The 20,535-nt window shown below is 38.5% G+C and overlaps 1 long non-coding RNA gene and 4 other non-coding genes across 5 annotated transcripts; all 5 read right to left on the reverse strand.

Annotated features, from left to right (window-relative positions):
• Nucleotides 1–7,385: 7,385 nt before the first annotated feature.
• Nucleotides 7,386–17,408, reverse strand: LOC126827424 (uncharacterized). The gene is made up of 3 exons (XR_007682694.2): nt 17,321–17,408; nt 17,055–17,130; nt 7,386–7,474 (listed from the first exon to the last, which is right to left on the reverse strand). It is a non-coding gene; the product is annotated as an uncharacterized LOC126827424 (long non-coding RNA).
• LOC126828926 (U4 spliceosomal RNA) lies at nt 10,287–10,425 on the reverse strand. Its single transcript, XR_007683309.1, has one exon. It is a non-coding gene; the product is annotated as a U4 spliceosomal RNA (small nuclear RNA).
• Nucleotides 12,109–12,245, reverse strand: LOC126828917 (U4 spliceosomal RNA). The gene has a single exon (XR_007683300.1). It is a non-coding gene; the product is annotated as a U4 spliceosomal RNA (small nuclear RNA).
• Nucleotides 13,625–13,763, reverse strand: LOC126828925 (U4 spliceosomal RNA). Its single transcript, XR_007683308.1, has one exon. It is a non-coding gene; the product is annotated as a U4 spliceosomal RNA (small nuclear RNA).
• Nucleotides 16,091–16,229, reverse strand: LOC126828924 (U4 spliceosomal RNA). The gene has a single exon (XR_007683307.1). It is a non-coding gene; the product is annotated as a U4 spliceosomal RNA (small nuclear RNA).
• Nucleotides 17,409–20,535: the final 3,127 nt, after the last annotated feature.

Raw genomic sequence — 20,535 nt, forward strand, 5'->3', positions numbered from 1 at the left:
CTTTAAGATTTTTCTAAGACATAAAGTTGGGGTCAAGATGGCTAAATCTATTTGTTAAGGCCAGCTGAGATATAAATAAGGTTGGGGCACTTGATTGTTGGCGAGATTGTAGATTAAGGTTAGGGTAAGCATTGGGGCTAGGTCCAGAGTTAGGTTTAAGAATTTGGGGGAGAGGCTAAGTCTCCACATAAGCACTGACCTAGGATGATGAAAAGTTAGTTCGTGATATTTCCTAGTTTTATTACAAATACATACAATACATTAGATTTATATACAAAATGTTGGTGGTGCTGATGGTCTTCCTTGAATCGTACTTCTGGTATTCTGGTATTTTTTCGTTTCTGAAGAATAAAAAGAATAAAAAGAATAAATTTTAATTTGAGGCTCTCGGGGGAGAGCCACATTAGTGTGTTTCCTACTACGGATTGGATTTTCTAAACAATCGTGTTTGAGGGATTGAGTCAACTGGCGTGGTTTCGGATCCCCGGTTGTACGTGACAAGGAATAGCGTCGCCTGTCCAACCTCGTGGGTTTTCTCTGGGTTCTCCGGTTTCCTCCCACTGCTAAAGACCCCTACGCGCAAGCGAATTATTAAAATAAAATTAAACCATATGTTAGTCCCGAAATGATATAGTTTGTGTCGAGTGGACGTTAAACCCCATTTCTCTTTCCCTCTCTCTCTCCCGTAACCTATGACGAAAAATTGAGCTGGCCTTATGATTTAGTACTAACCGTATAATAGGAGCATGTCAGTCGTGTGTTGTATCTTTCAATGTAACAGCCATTTGTTGTCATTAACATACTTGGTTATTAACACCGTCTTTATGAAAAGGGGATTTGTAAGAAGGGACAGATGTAAGCGTAAGGCTGATATGTAAAGAGAAGGGGGTTAAGAATACGTTGTTATGCCACCACTCCTTGACGGCTAACAACAGGATATAATAATTACTGACCGAATTTCTTCCCGCCTTTCTCTCTTTCTCTCTGTTCACAATTTCACCAAAACAATTAACTTACCTGTGATTTTTACCTTTGGTGTAACATCTAGGTTTGCGAATGGGTGGGGTGTGTAGGCGGACTGTATAAGATACCAGATCATATTTTAATAGTTTTAATAAAATGTGAAAACAGAAGCTGTCAATATTCTTCCATTTTAAGTGTGTAGATTTTGTGTATGTCAGATTCTTTAGGTCTTCTTTATCTAGGTAGGATAATATATATACGCGGAAATTTAAAACATAATTAATGGGGTTTAACGTCCTAATGCTCAGCTCCTATACTGGGCTAATTAAGACGGGCATACGCCATGCAGTGTGATATGTAGGACATTTTGTCCAAAAACGGCGCTACGGCCTACGCTTATTTCGAATTCCAACTGCCAAGGGAGCTTTTACGTGCACGCCAACGTGTAAACGGGACCTCGGTTTTTTGTCCCATCCAAACCACTGCGCACGTTGTCCCTTGCCAGGCTCTCCGTCCTACACCACTGACAAGGGGGAACTACACCTGAAAATCCCAATTAACCACCAATATAACAATGTAAGGAGTAGGTCCGTCTTCATTAGCCCGTTTCGTGCAGACACACGGAAACCAATTACAACTCTTCTGGACAAATAATCTAAAGTACATAATCACGCTAATCTAATTTTAACAACTTCCATGCACTTCATCCCTGCTCTCTCTCTCTCTCTCTCTCTCTCTCTCTCGCTACCCCATCCTTAAGGCATCTACAATAACCCCTGTTCGGACACGTCGCACGAAAAACGTTGTCGGCAACAAGGTGTAATACCTCAGACATAAATATGTTTTTGTATTCAAATACGACTAAACTACAGCTGAATAATAATCAATCGAAGTAAAGAAATATTTTGAGATGTTAACAGTGAAGGTATGAATTATAAGGTATTTTGGAAACCATAAAAATCTGAAAATAACTTAATTGTCATTTCCACGTAGAATCGTCTTTTGAAGGGGTTGGTAGAGCACCTAGATTTGTTTTCAGATCTAGATTACTAGAATGATCAACACAATATCATCAGTAAGAAAGATTCCAAATACAAATCTTGCACCAAGCGCAAAACAGATTAGGCACTTGTAACCAGCAACATGTTTAAAGGAGGGGGGAGGGCACAAAACCCCTTGTTTCTGATAATGTAATACCTCTAGTAGCTGACAATGTATAAAATTCTCGCTTGACAATAATTATGAACGAGTTCTCCACAATAGGTGATGATATGGTCGTGGGGTCCCGAAATACCCAGTGTATATACACAATGGTTAAAACAAACAATATTGGTCATATTACAAGAGCGTTGGTGTCTCTCTGAGGTTCGGAGACGATCACGGGATGGAATTGTCTCACCAATATCTTCTATAATACCTGACAATATACCTTTATAGGTAATACCTATATCGTGTGGATTATCATACAGGTATTAAGCTTTAAATCACCTTTGTTACCTAGTACTCCAAATACCTTACTTTATTAACGAAATGGGCGATAGGCCAGGGGGTAAGAAATAAGACCTTTGACACGTGCGTCCACTGGTCATATCCTTTCAAGATGTTTTCTTTCATATGATGTCCTGTCACAAAGAAGCCTTTGTGGTTTCTTTTTTAAGTAATTTCGGGGCAACTCCTTTACGTCTATATGTTATAGATTTACGTGACTATATATGAAGTACGTAAAACAGACTCCTTTTGATGACCGGGGTCAAGGTAACTTGACCCTACAAGGACAATTTTCTTCCGATTTAACATCGTAATGTTCACCTTTATATTATACTTTGTACAGCAAAATGGAACGAATTTGTGGCACCACATATACGACGTATTATTGAAGAGGGTTTGGATGGCGAAATAGTTAGCACGTGCGCGCTGTATCATAAGGTCTGTCATTGAGTCAACTGGCGTAGGTTTGATTCCCCAGTTGTACGTGACAAGGAGTAGGGTCGCCTGTCCAACCTCGTGGGTTTTCTCCGGGTCCTCCGGTTTCCCCCTACTGCTAAAGACCCCTACGAGCAAGCTAATTATTTAAATAAAATTGAATTACTTTGTGTCGAGTGGACGTTAAACTCTCTCGCTCTCTTGTTCTCTCTCTCTCTCATTTGAACCAGTCTCTTGTCTCTTTTGAAATTCATCACAAAAGATACACCCTATTTGGCTATTTTTCGTGCTAAGACGTGTTAGGCACGAGGACGTCTGTTGTACATATTCTTTTTATGACAAAGTGAGATAAATGGGGTTTAACGTCCACTCGACACAAACTGGATCATTTCGGGCGGTTGTCTAGTACCAGGACACTGGCCTCTAGACTAGGATGCTACGTGTTCGAATCCCGGAGTGGTGCCATCCTCGCATTACACACGTAACCATACAGACACCTGGTACCATTTCTTACTGTCTTCAGGTGACAGATTAGTTTGGTTGTACTTTTATGATGTTCCGAATGCTTGTAAAGATTTGTTTTGCATCATAAACTGTCGGGCATTATTGTGTGTTATGTGTACAAACTGAAGTCATCATTTTGAGCAGATTCAATTTTTTTTTTTTTTTTGAATTTTATTCACAAAATGTTCTTATTCGTGATTCCGATTTGGTAATTATTGAGTATACCAAACGATAGAGAGAGAGAGAGAGAGAGAGACAGAGAGAGACAGACAGAGAGAGAGGAGAGAAGAGAGAGAGAGAGAGAGAGAGTTTAACGTCCACTCGAAACAAACTAGGTCACATTGAGACTAACATGGTTCAATTTTATTTCAATGATTCGCTTGCGCGTAGGGGGATTTAGCAGTGGGAGAAAATCCACGAGGTGGGACATCGACCTTACTCCTTATCACGTACAAGCGGGCCAAAAACCTATAAATAGTTAAGGTTCACGCGGCACGAATTAGGTCATTTCGGGACTAAAGTATGGCTGGATTTTATTTGAATAATTCGCTTCCCGCGTAGAGGCTTCCGCGTGGAGGGTTTGGCTGTGGGAGGAACTCGGAGGACCCGAGGAAACCACACGAGGTATGTGTGTGGGTGTGAGTGTGTGTGTGTGTGGGTGTGGGTGTGGGTGTGTGTGTGTGTGAAATAGCTTTAGTTAACGTCCGCTTCATTCGAGGTGATATCGCAGACAATCCACACGAGGTTGGACAAGTCACTTCCAAGCGGGTAATCAAAACCAAGCCACTTGACTCAATGATAGACCTTATGATCTAATGCGCACGCGTTATAAACCATTCGGCCCCCAACCCCCGTGTAATAAATAGGGGTAAAGACCAGGTGACTACTAAATCGAGTAGCAGAACCTAATTTCTATCCGATTTCACATTAATTGGCCATAAATATAATCACTTAATCACGTGATAAGTAATAAACTGTCGTCTGGACCCACCCATAATTGAAACAAACGTTTGAAGGTGACCCATTTATCTGGGTGATGATTTGTCTAAAACCGATAATACACCGTATTCATTGTTATTACCATTTAATTGGTGGGTTCATCCCTTTAATTACATTGGTATTGATAACCAAGTCGTTGAACTATCATCTTCATTAGTGCTGAGCGACGTTTAGCGTATCATTCTTCTTATATGATACCAGTTATTGTCCAGTTAGCGGAATGTGAAACATGTTTGATCGAGAATGACCACAGACTCAATTACAAGTAGAAGAGAGGGTGGTTTTAGTATTGTTACGATTCGCAGGTGTTTATTAGACTTATATCCTTTATTGTAGAAATATATACCTACATAAACTCCTGGCTTTTATTGTTTCCTGTAATCCGGTCCAGTAATATCCATCAGATTACAGACTATAAAATATACTAGTATATAATTATGGAATTATAAGCTTGCCTTACTTACTATTAATGTATTGACCGGTAATGGGTACTGGTTCTGGGACACGAGGGTAATACCTACAGAAAAACAATTTTTGTTTGTGAAATGTAATCGTATAATTAAATGGCTTAACTTATTTACCATTAACATGTTCTCCGGTACTGGATCCGGTTCTGGCTATTGTGCTGGATACGGTACTAGGACACAGTGGCAATGCCCTACCTACTGGGTAAGGTACTGGGTATTGTACTGGGTACGGTATTGGGTGCAGCTCTGGGTACGGTACTGGGTACAGTTCTTGGTATGGTACTGGGTAATATAAGGTACTGAGTATGGTATTGGGTACAGCTCTGGCTACAGCTCTGGATACAGCTTTGGGTAAGGTAATGGATACAGCTCTTGGTACAGTACTGCGTAAGTACTGGTTATGGTACTGGGTACGGTTCTGGGTACGGTACTATATATCTGGGTATGATTCTGGGCACAGCTCAGGGTACGGTATTGTATACCTGGGTATGGTTCTGGGCACAGCTCAGGATACGGTATTGGATACCTGGGTATGGTTCTGGGTATAGCTCTGGGTACGGTACTGGATAAGGTACTACTATGGTACTGGATACAGGTCTAGGTACAGTTCTTTAACCTCAAATGACATATACATGTTTAACAATAAAGCTGAGCAAGACTATATTTTATAAGATGTTAAATAAGTTGGATATCTAACAAAAATGGTATTTAAAAATCAACTATCATCATATTTGAAATCACAGAGAAAGCGGTTTTTAGTCTTGTGTCCATTGACAAGCCGAACACCTATTCCTTACGTGGCAAATCTTTTATATATATAAGTAGAAAATCTTACACGCTTCAACACGTGTACGACTTGTACTCAAGGGTCGCCGCTATGAATGAAATGTCAAAATTATAACCACTTTTCTTTAGAGCTGTAGCCACGCGAACGCTGGCACGAAAAGAATAAGTTTTGTCCAAAACCTTGGCGTTATTTTTATTTGGTCAGGTTACAAGTCCGTTTAAAACATCGACACTTTTGGCTTTAAAATTTTATAAAGAGTCATTCGTTTCCATCTGGAGGAAAAAATAATCATTTTTGTTAGGGTAACAAACCAATTAGAAGTGGATCAAATATTAAACTAATGACCGAGGTCCGTGTACACATTGATGTGCACGGAAAAGAACTCCTGGCAGCTTGTGTTCGAAATAAGAGTAGACTGTAGCACCGCTGGACAGGTAAACTTTCCTTCATAACACATTGCATGGCGTGTATGACCATCTACATTAGCTCTGTTGGTGTAGGAAAGTAGGACGTTAAACCCCATTTCTCGTATTTGTGTTCAACCTCTACACCTAAATTTTTAGACAAAATGAAAAGACGCGAAGTATGGATGTAAGAAGTCTTCAATTTAACGTTTTGGGGCTCGTGGTCTTACATTTCCTGGTAGTTTTTCATTTAGTTTTTTTTATATTTAGCAGTTATGATTGTCAAACCAATTAAAACGAAAATGAAATATTCATAAAATAATGATGTTCAATTCAACATAAAGTCCTTTATAGATTTATGGGGGTTGGATGGCCGAAAGGTTAGCACGTGCGTGCTGTATCATACGGCCTGTCATTGAGTCAACTGGCGTGGTTTCGAATCCCCGGTTGTACGTGACAAGGAGTAGGGTCGCCTGTCCAACCTTGAGGGTTTTCTCCGGGTCCTCCGGTTTCCTCCCACTGCTAAAGACCCCTACGCGCAAGCGAATTATTGAAATAGAATAAAACCATATGTTAGTCCCGAAATGACCTAGTTTGTGTCGAGTGGACGTTAAACCCCATTTCTCTCTCTCTCTCTCTCTCTCTCTCTCTCTCTCATTTTTGGAGGAAGATAAGAAAACAAGTCCGTCGATATACCCATTGATAATTTGAGTTTTTTGACCATTGATAATTTGAGTTTTTTGACCATTGATAATTTGAGTTTTTTGACCATTGATACCATTGATAATTTGAGTCTTTTGAACGCATTTTCAATTCATGTAATTTTATTTAACCTTGAAGGTATTTAATTATAAAAAAAATTGGAGTCATCGTAAACAAATCTTGTGGGGTTTTATTTTAGTTCTTCGTGGATTCCTTTGTATAAAAGGTTCATATAGAGTTACTTATTGCATAGCGGGGATTGAAACCTAATATTGGTATTACAAGACCACCTTAACGTGTCGCCATGCCGGTCACACTCAACAACAAACAACTGGACATACGTTTTAAGGTACAAACCATGTTATATTTACACAGAAAATATAAATGAAAGAAAATCTTGAAATTGTGGTCAGTGGCTTAAAATGGCCCATTGTTAGTTCTCTTTCATGTTTTTTTTCCTTTCGTTTTCTTTGATGTTGGGTTCGTGTGTAAATATAGCGACATTAAATCTCCTTTTTCAGTTAGTAAATAAGGCAGCTCGCATTTCAATCGCTTCCAGTCAAAGAGAGTCTTTTTGAAATGTTCCACTGTTCGTACTTAATGTGTTTACTTTCCATTTCCCTCTTGGAAATAGGCCTTACTTTGTAAAACGTTGTTTTTATCCATACTAAGAGCTGGCGGCTTGAAGTGTTGTTATACATCGCCAGAATCCATCTTCATATATCCTGCAAGATGAAAATGAAGTGTGGTTTAAAGTCCTACTTTTCTGCACCGACTGGGCTAATGAAGACGGGCATACGCCATTCAGTGTGCTATGAGGGAAATTTTGCCCGGACAGCGGCGCTACGGCCTACTCTTATACTGAATTCCAACTGCCAAGGGATCTTTAACGTGTAAGCACGAGACGTCGGTTTTTCGTTCCATCCGAACGACTATACGTTGGCCCTTCCCGGCTCCAGCCCCCCCCCCCCCGTCCTATACCACTGACACCAAGGGGGAGAACCACGCTCATACGATATGTACCAGGGGTTCTTTTACGTGCATGCAAACACCTCGATTTTTCGTTACATCCGAAGAACTAGAGTGATATTTCAGACAGGGAATTGGCCTAATTAGAAAATCGAAAATCTAATCAATTTAAATCTTTAGTAATTCTGAAACCGTGCCTGGTGTAAGCATTTCTTTATTCACCCGGTTGATGCAGACGGATAGGACGTTAAACACTATATATTTCATTATATATAACATCAACACATGGGGATCATAGTGGCTAAGCGGGTAAGACGCTGGCTCACTAGCCTGAAGGTCGGGTGTTCGATCCCTGCATTGCCCGAGAAAGATCATCCAGATTTTCCGGCGTGATTTCCCCCTAGTCAGTGATACAGGGCGGAGGGATTGGCAAGTGCAGCTGTCTAGTTGTTCGGATGGGACGAAAAACCGAGGTCCCGTGTACACATTGGCATGCACGTTAAAGATCCCTTGACAGTTGGAATTCGATATAACTTAGAGTAGGCCGTAGTGCCGCTGTCCGGGCAAGATTTCCCTCATTTCACACTGTATGGCGTATGCCCGTCTTCATTAACCCAGTTCGGTGCAAAACAGTAGGACGTTAAACCCCATTTCATTTCATTTCCCATCGCTACATGTAGGCTTTGATTCAGATTTTATTTCAAGAGAACGCCTCGAGAGATAATCTGAACAATGATGGAACTGACCAAACGTTGATTTCCGACGAACAACGGCCCTGTCAAGGTGATTAAACACAGAAAATAAAATTCACGATAATTATCTACGAGTGTGAACAATATTAGCAAACCGCTGTGAGCAGAACACTTCGGGTCCTCGCATCCCAGCTGTTACCCACGACCCGTTACGTACCTCACAAACCAGGGTTCATACCATAATAAAAGATGGGCGGTTCTGGTTCTAAATACCTCGAGGACCGTTGTCCTCACCATGGTGATGTATCTTTTCTAACAAGATAAGTGTTATAAAGAGTGAATGACTAATTACTAGTTTGTCTAAAACACCACATGTAAAAATCTCCTGAACAAAGAGGTTTTAGTCACAGATTTAGAGTTTAGTCAAGAGTGAGTTCGAATCCCGCTGTGAATATTAACTATATGTTCGTTCTTTAAAGATATACAATTAGTTTTATAAATCTTTGTTTTGATAAAGTTTAAGAAACTTGACGTCTAACTTGTGATGTAGGTCTATAATTATATATTGTAGAGTGTCGACATGAATTACTATGTACTTATGATGGAGGACTTTTAGTGTAACAATAACCGTTAGTCGCTGTGGCTAAGTGAGTAGGGCGCTGGCTCGCTAAACGGGTTTTCTTAGGTTCGCTCCCTGGCAAAATGTCCCTCATAGCACAATGTATGGCCCCGTCGTCTTCATTAGACCAGTTCGAGCAGAACAGTAGGATGTTAAACCCCATTTCATTTCATTTATGGGGGGGGGGGGGTATTATAACAATAATCGTTATTCGTGGTGGCTAAGTGAGTAGGACGCTGGCTCGTTAAACGGGATTTCTTAGGTTCGCTCCTTGTGTTGACCGAGAAAGTTCTTCGGGATTTTCCTGTGCGTTTCCCCTTGTCAGTGTTGCAGGACAGAGGTTCAGACAGGGTCAGTGTCTAATCGTTCCGATTGGACGAATAACCGGGGTCGTGTTGACACATTGGTGTGCAAGTAAAAGACCCCTTGGCAGTCGGAATTTGATATAAGAGTAGGCCATAGTGCCGCTGCCCGGGCAAAATTTTCTACGTGGTACACTGTATGACGTATACCCCTCTTTATTAAGCCCAATTGTTGCATACTAAACTTAGGCTGTCTGTCTACAGTTAGCTCTGCTTGTGAACAGACACTAAGCTAGTTGACCGACATTTTAAGTCTTAAATCGACGATTTTAGTCGAAAACACTAAGCATACTTCAAGCATTAATTTGTTCACAATGTATTCTGCTTCCATTCAATAAAATTGAAAAAGTTTATTTAGTCTATGTATGTGTGAGAGAAAGATAGGGATTAAAGTCCACTCGACACAAACTAGGTAATTTTGGGACTAACATATGGTTTAATTTTATTTCAATAATTCCCTTACTCGTAGAAGTCTTTATATAGCAGTGGATGGGGGGGGGCGGAGGACACGGAGAAATCCCAGTAGGTTGGACAGGCAACCCTACTTCTTGTCATGTACAACCGTTGAATCGAAACCACGCCAGTTGACTCAATGACAGACCGTATGATACAACGCACACACCCTAACCATTCGGCCATCCACCCGCCCCCACTCCCAATAACAATCTGGAAAGTGGTTTCTATCCATTTCTATCTACGATGACTCATTCAAAAAAAGAATAAATGCATAAAGGTTTGCCGGAGATCTCTTCACACGTGCAATTGCGTTAATTCCACTACTGAACTGGATATTCTTGTAGGTTATCCCAGAATTTATATTCTTGTGAACAAGTATCAAACCCCGGAGTGAATGAACACTTTTAGGATAATTTACTATTTTCAATTCTTTAATTAGCTCCCGTAGAAGCCGGCAAAAATTGCGCTTGACGGGTCCCGTAGGTCGTCAGCGCGGGGTATTGGGTATAGTTTTCAACTAGCAATAACCACGCCTCGGAAATTCCTCATTGGCTATGGTACCGCCACTGCGCAAAGCTAACGAGACATGATCACAACCTGATACATTTGAAACAAGTTTACTTATAAATATGATTCAAGTTAATAATTTATACAGGAATATTTACATCAAATCAATTTTATTTTATAATGTAATATTCCACATCAAACGACCTCGTGAACAACGATATTATTTTCAAATTATGAAATGAAACAAATATTATCTCTATTAGATTTTTCATTTGAAAGTGTAAAATTTAATAAAGTGAGTATTCGGGCTTTTTTATTTATTTGCAGTGGTTACTTCCCTTGAAAACGTATGTAAAACGTAGATATTAGTACATGACAATCGCAAACAGTTGAACACTCAATAATGGGCTAGATCTATTTGTTAAGGCCAACTCAATTTTCGTCAAGCTCGCCGAGATCTAAATAAGGTTAGGGCACGTGATTGTTGGCGAGATTGTAGGTTAGGGTTAGGGTAAGCTTTAGAACTAGGTCTAGGGTTAGGGTTTAGATACGCGCTAGCCCTGTTTACATCACGTGACCTGTGACCAAACTTGAAGTTAGCCTTATCAAATAGACCTAACCATCAATAATGTCATTGGCATACACCCCCTGAGCTGATGGTATAGTATATATAGTCCGATTGTTCGAGACTATGCTTGATGTGACAGTTGATTCGCAAGATCATAATCTATATGTATTTTAATAGACTGCCGCAAGTGGAGATCAAAGTCGATATGCTGCTGAACAATTCGAAATCATAGGGATTGTAGCGAAATTTTAAATTATTGTATATGGAGAGAGAGAGAGAGAGAGAGAGAGGGAGAGAGAGAAATGGGGTTTAACGTCCACTCGACAAAACTAAGCCATTCCGGGACTAACATATATAATTACATAAGGCTCAATTGTATTTCACTAAATCGCTTGCGTGTAAGGATCTTTGGCAGTGGTTGGACCCGGAGAAAACCCACGAGGGTTGGACACGCGACCCTCCTCTCCTAACCGCGGAATCGAAACCATGTCACGCGACTCAATGTCAGACATCGTGATCTAACGCACATGCGCTACCCCCCCCCCCACACACACACACACCCTCCCTCTGAACATATGTAAAAAGTAGGTAGATATCTGTGTATGTTAAAAAAAAAAAAAAACACTTACATACTATAGAAATGAAATGAAAGGAAATGGGGTTGGGGTTTAACGTCCTACTGTTCTGCTCTGGCTGGGCTAATGAAGATGGGCGTATGTCATAGTGTGCTATGAGGGAAATTTTACCCGGTCAGCTCCACTACGGCCTACTTTTATATCGAATTCCAACTGCCAAGGGATCGTTTACGTTGTCCCTTGTCGCATTCTAAATGGAAACGACCGTAAAACCCCACAAGAAGAAGTAGAACGCAATAGACACCAACCGTATGAAATTCATAGTGAATCGAACGGTAGTTCACACGATTAGTAGGGTTTAGAACGGGCATCTAAGCAAAGGGTGTTGAAATGTTTTAAAATGACTCCCCTTTCTCAATAATATTCCTAAAACTTGAATCCTGATGACAGCCCATCAAGGAGTTGGCATCAGACATCACACCAAACCTCTCGGTACGCCAATGATTTTAGGTATTCTCCCATATGTCGAGTTTCATCAAAGATTGAAAAAAGGAGAATACAAACAGGGTAATTAGATGAAATATTGTTACTCTTTTCATTTATTTAATTAGCTCCCGTAGAAGCCGGCAAAAATTGCGCATGCCGACCAATAGGTCGTCAGCGCGGGGTATTGGGTATAGTTTTCAACTAGCAATAACCACGCCTCGGAAATTCCTCATTGGCTATGGTACCGCCACTGCGCAAAGCTAAAGAGGTGTGTCAGAAATTGAATACATTTAAAACAAGTCTTTTTATAAATATGATTGAAGTTAATAATTTATACAAGCATATTTACATCAAATCAAATTTATTTTAAAATCTAATATTCAACATAGAATAAAGATGTTATTTTTCAAATTATGATGTATATAATTATGAATTATTTTTTATGAATTTTGTCATTGACTGATTCTCCTTTTTTTCTTTTGATTTTAGTAGTAGTTATCTCCCCCTGATAACGTATGTAAAACGTAAGTAGATATCTAATAGAACGCTTGAGTGCTCGCGATATCATCATAGGTGCAAGCGGACGTAAAACGTTATGTGAAGAAGAAGTAAAGCGCTCGACATTGTTCTAAATAACAAGTGACACTAATCGTATGACATGAAATAAAATGGGGTTTAACGTCCTGTTTTTCTGCTCCGACTGGGCTAATGAAATGAAATGAAATGGGGTTTAACGTCCTACTGTTCTGCTCCTATACTGGGCTAATGAAGACGGGCATGCGCCATACAGTCTGCTATAATATGTTGGAAATTTTGCCCGGGCAGCGGCACTATCGCCTACTCTAATATCGAATTCCAACTGCCAAGGGATCTTTTACGTGCATTCCAATGTATACACGGGACCTCGGTTTTACGTCTCATCCGAAGGACTAGATAGCTGTCCTTGTCAGGCCCTCCGTTCTGCACCACTGACAAGGGGAAACCACGTCGGAAAATCACGATGAACTTTCTCGGCCAATGCAGGGATCGAAGACTGGGCTAATAAAGACGGGGTTAATCATGTGAAATTCGGTGTGAATCGAACGACTTTTCATTTGACCAGTAGGATACATAGGGTGTGCGATGGCCGATGCAATCTTTTCAGGAGAGCATTTAAACAAAGACTGATAGTTTGAAATTAAACTTAAGTTTTTTTAAATGTGAAATTATCCCTGTTAAAATCGTTGTACAAACTGACCTACTCAATTTGAATTTAAAATTTATGTCATCTGGTTTAAAATGTCTCACGTTCTTATTTCTTAGTAATATGTAGTGCCGCTGCCCGGGCAAAAATTCCCTCATAGCACACTGTATGGCGTATGCCCGTCTTCATTAGCCCAGGTTAGGAGCAGAACAGTAGAACGTTAATCTCCATTTCATTTCATTTCATTTCTTAGTAATATGGCCAATACTTGAATCTTTGGGGTGGAGCATCAAAGAATTGGCATCAGACATCACCGAACCACTCTGACGTCACTGGATTCGACGAAATATTATAATAAGCTTAAAAAGACGAGTTTTAATGAAGGGTCGAATTAAACATAATCCAAGGGAAATCTGGAAAACAAGGTAATTTTCTCTCTTTCAAAATTTTGTAATTAGCTCCCGTAGAAGCCGGCAAAAATTGCGCTTGACAGATCCCGTAGGTCGTCAGCGCGGGGTATTGGGTATAGTTTTCAACTAGCAATAACCACGCCTCGGAAATTCCTCATTGGCTATGGTACCGCCACTGCGCAAAGCTAACGAGATTGGAAAGAAATCGGACTCACTTGAAACAAGTTTACTTATAAATATGATTCAAGTTAACAATTTATACAGGAAATATTTACATCAAATCAATTTTATTTTATATTTTAATATTCAACATCAAACGATGTCGTGAACAAAGATATTATTTTCAAATTATGAAATGTTAATAATAAAAATATTATTTTACATTATCTAAGAAAGTGAACATTTAATTAACTGAATCGTCTTTCTTTTGTGTTCTTGTTGTCCTTTGGCAATAGTTACCTCCCCTTGAAAACGTATGTAAAAGGTAAGTAGATTACTGTACGACGTTTCACATACAATAGAACGCAACGCTGGGCTGTTCGAGAAATCAGTAGTTATCTCCCTTGAAACGCATGAAAAACGTAGATGGCTACAGACCACTAATGATTTCACCGGCTCTAACTTTTTCCCAAATTTTCGTTAGGTAGAACGTTTACCACAGATGGAACAACATGTGGCAACCCCTTGCTCTAAAGCACGTGTAGCAGGTGGGGCGCATGATCTACCCCAGGCCCGGGTTGCACAGAAATTGGCAACACAACAGTTTATTTCAGGACAAAATATATACCCAATACAGAAAAAAAAACACTGAAAAGATACAACACGATTATTTTCAATAAGTGAACAGAACATGTCATACTAAATCATTAAATGATGGATATATTCTACTATTCACTAATAGATCAGAAATCAAGTTATAATATAAGTACTATATTATATATTAAATGATGGATATATTCTGCTAGTCACTAATAGTTTAAAAATCAAGTTATAATATAAGTACTATATTATATATTAAAATAAAGATTATCTATTTACATTTTATCAGTTATAACACAAAGATATAAAAACAATCAAACATACCTTAAGACAGGTGCTTTCCAGGTAAATAAATACGACCATAGAGTGATGAACTTTATGGACAACACAATTAGGAACACTATAAAACAATTAGACATCAAAATTAACAAGAACTTACACACTGGATACTATATTTAAACATTATTTAATTATGTAATATAAAGTTGTCTAGTTTCTATATATATTAACTTGCTAATAATTAATTTACTAGTTTAGAATTATTTATATAGTTTAAATGTCTAGTCCAGTCAAACAAATATTAAACCTACCTTGAAATAAATTATTAATTGTGCTGTAACTGGGTATGGGTTAAGTTAGTAACCAGGGTCAACAAAGTGGATTTCCGAGATACTGAAATCTACTCACTATGCTAAAATAGCATCTTTAAACTATAAACTAAAGTAATTATAAGCACTGGAAATAAAAGACTAACTGGATACACAGGACAATGAAACTGGTCAAAATATTTAAAGAGAATATAACATCCTACTACACGCGTATGAGGTTCAAATGGAAAACTTGAGATACACAAACTGGAAGTAAAGATCATTAAACATGCAATTTTCCACCCCACATTTCGACCTGACCTACCTCTCAACTCTTGTATCCTTCCGCCTCAAAATCATGAATATTCACCAAAACCTGTCAAAAAATATATTTTCAAACCCTTTTCTTCGATTCCACACCAAAATGCAAAAGACTAAAAATAACTTCGTAGTAAATCCCATTAAGGTATATGTTCAAATATGCTAAGTTCTATAATGCATTTGTCTATAATGCAAAATGCAGAATGGCGAACACATTTTTATGGAATAACAATTACTATGGTTTATTTCACTGCGACATTTCAACAAGATTTCACAAGTCGTCATCAAGCATATGCACAAATTGTTATTCCATAAAAGCGTTTTATTTGATTATGTTTAAATTACTAAATGACATTCAAAGAATATGCCCTATACTTGAATCTTGGGTGGGGATGCGTGTGTTTGTGTTTAGTGGGGGGGGGGGGGCATCAAAGAGTTGGCATCGGGCATCTCCCTACCTCTCTGAACGTCACTGGATTCGACGAAATATTATTTCGTTTGAAAACGTAAGGCTAGATTGCCCAGTTTCAATTTTTAAAATGCGCGCTTTCATGAATTTTACTGAAGCTTTGAATTAAATATAATCCAAAGAAAATCTATCAGGGTCCGAGCTCACAAAGCATTCTCAGACTTAAGAATTTACTCAAAATTATTAGCCTTATTTGAACTAAAATATAGCCCTTTATAAAACTTTTGTTGTTTTAATGTTCCAAATACATCAATAAGAAACCTATGTGCAAAGTTTTGTGTTTCTGAATGAAAGATATTTCTCTTAAACAGTGATTGGGCCCCCCCGAGCTCATTTCCAGTATACAGGATAATATTCTCTTTTGAATTCTTTAATTAGCTCCCGTAGAAGCCGGCAAAAATTGCGCTTGACAGATCCCGTAGGTCGTCAGCGCGGGGTATTGGGTATAGTTTTCAACTAGCAATAACCACGCCTCGGAAATTCCTCATTGGCTATGGTACCGCCACTGCGCAAAGCTAACGAAACATAATCACAACCTGATACATTTGAAAAAAGTTAAGTTTTATATATGATTGAAGTAAATAATTTATACAGGAATATTTACATCAAATCAATTTTATTTTATAATGTAATATTCCACTTCAAACGACGCCGTGAACAAAGATATTAATTTCAAATTATGAAATGTTAAAAATATATATTTTTTTTTAAATTATCTAAGAAAGTGAATATCTAATTAAATGAATTTTCATTCTTTTGTTATCTTGTTGTCCTTTGGCAATAGTTACCTCCCCTTGAAAACGTATATACAAGGTAAGTAGTTTACTGTACAACGTTTCACATACAATAGAAAGCTGGACTATTCCAGAAATCAGTAGTTATCTCCCTTGAAACGTGTGGAAAACGTAGGTGGCTACAGACCACCAATGATTTCTCGGCTCTAACTTTTCCCAAATTTTCGTTAGGTAGAACGTTTACCACAGATGGAGCAACATGTGACAACCCCTTGCTCTAAGCACGTGTAGCAGGTGGGGCACATGGTCTACCCCAGGCCGGGGTTGCACAGAAACAGTTTAGGCGAATTGACAACACGAGTTTATTTCAGGACAAAATATATACTCAATACAGAAAAAAAAACCAATGAAAAGATACAAAACGATTATTTGCAATAAGTGAAAAGAACATATCATATAAAATTATTAAAATATGAATATATTCTACTAATCACTAATAGATCAAAAATCAAGTTATAATATAATTACTATATTATATATTAAAATAAAGATTATCTATTTACATTTTATCAGTTATAACACAAAGATATAAATACAATCAAACATACCTTAAGACAGGTGCTTTCCAGGTAAATAAATACGACCATAGATGTATAAACTTTGTGGACAACACAATTAGGAACACTTTAAAACAATGAGACATCACAATTAACAAAACATTACACACTGGATACTATATTTAATCATTATTTAATTATGTAATATAAAGTTGTCTAGTTTCTATATATATTAACTTGCTAATAATTAATTTACTAGTTTAGAATTATTTATATAGTTTAAATGTCTAGTCCAGTCGAACAAATATTAAACCTACCTTGAAATAAATGATTAATTGTGCTGTAACTGAGTATGAGTGAAGTTAGTAACCAGGGTCAACAAAGCGGATTTCCGAGATACTGAAATCTACTCACTATCTTAAAATATCATCTTTAAACTATAAACTAAAGTAATTATAAGCACTGGAAATAAAAGACTAGCTGGATATATAGGACAATGGAAATGAAATGAAATGAAATGGGGTTTAACGTCCTACTGTTCTGCTCCTAACCTGGGCTAATGAAGACGGGCATACGCCATACAGTGTGCTATGAGGGAAATTTTGCCCAGGCAGCGGCACTATCGCCTACTCGTATATCGAATTCCAACTGCCAGGGGATCTTTTACGTGCACGCCAATGTGTACAAGGGACCTCGGTTTTTCGTCCCATCCGAACGACTAGACAGCTGTCCTTGTCAGGTCCTCCATCCTGCATCACTGACAAGGGGAAACCACGCCGGAAAATCTGAATGAACCTTTTCGGCCAATGCAGGGATAGAACACCCGACCTCCAAGCTAGCGAGCCAGCGTCTTACCCACTTAGCCACGTTATCCCCCAGGACAATGGAAACTGGCTAAAATATTTAAAGAGAATATAACATCCTACTACACGCGTATGAGGTTCACATGGAAAACTTGAGATACACAAACTGGAAGTAAAGATCATTAAACATGCAACTTTCCGCCCCACATTTCAACCTGACCTACCTCTCAACTCTTGTATCCTTCCCCCTCAAAATCATGAATATTCACCAAAACCTGGCACAAAAATATATTTTCAAACCCTTTTCTTCGATTTCAACAAAAATCGCCATGCAAAAGACTAAAAATAACTTTCGCCCTTCATGCAAATGAGCTTCGTAGTAAATCCCATATAAGGTATATGTTCTAATAGGCTAAGTTCTATAATGCATTTGTCTATAATGCAAAATGCAGAATGGAGAACACACTTTTATGGAATAACAATTACTATGGTTTATTTCACTGCGACGTTTCAACAAGATTTCACAAGTCGTCATCAAGCATATACACAAATTGTTATTCCATAAAAGCGTTTTATTTGATTATGTTTCAATTACTAAATGACATTCAAAGAATATGCCCTATACTTGAATCTTGGGTGGGTATATATGTGTGTGTGTGGGGGGGGGGGGTCATCAAAGAGTTGGCATCGGGCATCTCCCTACATGCAAAAGACTAAAAATAACTTCGTCGTAAATCCCATATAAGGTATATGTTCTAATATGCCAAGTTTGTCTATTGTGCAAAACGCAGCATGGAGATGTGTAATGTGCAAAATAATAATTATTATACTGTATTTAGTATTATTGAAAAGTGTATTCTACATGTATTTTAACACCGTGACGTTGGTATTGTGGAGCAATGGAAATGGCAAATTGTAAAACTAAAATTGAACTACTGACATATGCAGTTTGTACCGTGAACATTGAAATAATATTGGCAACGTTATCCTTCCATAATTCTCAAGCGGTAGTGCGTAAATTTAGTATGAAAAAAAACACAATAAGGCAACTAGCCGAGTTTTGATTCCCCGGTTGTATGTGACAAGGAGTAGGATCGCCTGTCCAACCTCGTAGGTTTTCTCCGGGTCCTCCTGTTTCCTCCCACTACTAAAGACCCCTACGCGCAAGCGAATTGTTGAAATAATACTGAACCCTATGTTAGTCCCGAAATGGCCTATTTTGTGTCGAGTGGACGTTAAAATCGTCTTTTGACAGAGTTGGTAGAGTACCTAGATTTATTTTCACATCTAGATTACTAGAATGATCAACACAATATCATCAGTAAGAAAGATTCTAAATACAAAGCTTGCACCAAGCGCAGAACAGATTAGGCACTTGTAACCAGCAAAATGTTTAAAGGAGGAGGGGGGGGGCACAAAACCCCTTGTTTCCGATAATGTAATACTTTTAGTTTCTTGTCAAATGGTGAATGCTGCCACTCTCTCGCTTCCGTTCTATTTGCAGCGTTATACCCAACGTTAAGTAGCTGACAATATAAAAAAATCTCGGTAGACAATGATCCAAATCCCTACAAATATTAAGGATATGGCCGTGGGGTCCCAAAATACCCCTTGTATCCGCTCACGGGTTAATTTAGTAAGATGGCGAGCTAACGTGTTTCCAAACCAACTAAACGTCTTAACTCTTTCGGTAAGTTGTTTTTGTGGCAACGCTGCTGGTGTTGCGAAACAAAGTTTCAAATTAAACCAATATTTATCTTCTCGACTATTGAATTGCGGGGAGAAAGCGCAGATGTAACATGTCGGCTGGGAAAAATGAGAAGCCAAGATACAGCGACCTCTACACCTTTACAGATTAACTAAACACTACCGACTGCTGACATTAATTTGCTACTTTTATATAAAAGTGTTGACAAACATTGCTGGTATATCGATACAAACGGTTTAATATCAAATCGTGAGACCTGTTCGTCACACGGGATTGTCATCTCTAGATTTACTTACAGTTTTAATAGTTTATAGATGATAATGTTACCGCGTTTGTTACACAACATAAGTACCTTTATTTTATATGATAACGTGGGAAGGGCGAACCCTGGCTCGGTAACCAGGGGATTCTTGTCAGTGGTGCAGAACGGATGGTTTGACAAGGACAGTGTCTAGTCGTTGGGATGGGACGAAATTCCTTGTACACATTGGCATGTACGTAAAAGATCCATTGACAGTTGGCATTTGAAATAAAAGTAGCCTAGGTCGTATAGTCTTTCAAAATAAGAGTAGGTCGTAGTGCCTCTATCCGGGCCAAATTTCGCTCATAGCAAACTGTATGGCGTATGCCCGTCTTCATTAGTCGAGTCGTTGCAAAACAGTAGGATGGCAAACCCCATTTCATTTCATTTTTATATGATAACCCACTGTACTAAAGGGGCATTATTGGAGATTAGTTAAAGGGCTGACAGTTCTGACTATAATAGTTAAAAACTAGATAATGTAAAGGGAATTTGATGAAGATTTCAGTCAAATTGATCCACTCTGAACCGAGATATTAACTTTTGAATTTTAGGCCTAGCCATCATTAATTAAGTCGATACGATAAAAATATAGTCTCGATTATACACTTTTGGATTTAATCATCAATGATGGCTGAGCAGCAGACCGGTTTCAAGTCCAGTAAATATCGCAGACTAGCGATGACATCGAACATGGAATATGGTCTGTATAAGTTAATT

The sequence above is a fragment of the Patella vulgata genome, chromosome 7, assembly GCF_932274485.2.
Source record: "Patella vulgata chromosome 7, xgPatVulg1.2, whole genome shotgun sequence".
Taxonomy (NCBI): domain Eukaryota; kingdom Metazoa; phylum Mollusca; class Gastropoda; family Patellidae; genus Patella; species Patella vulgata.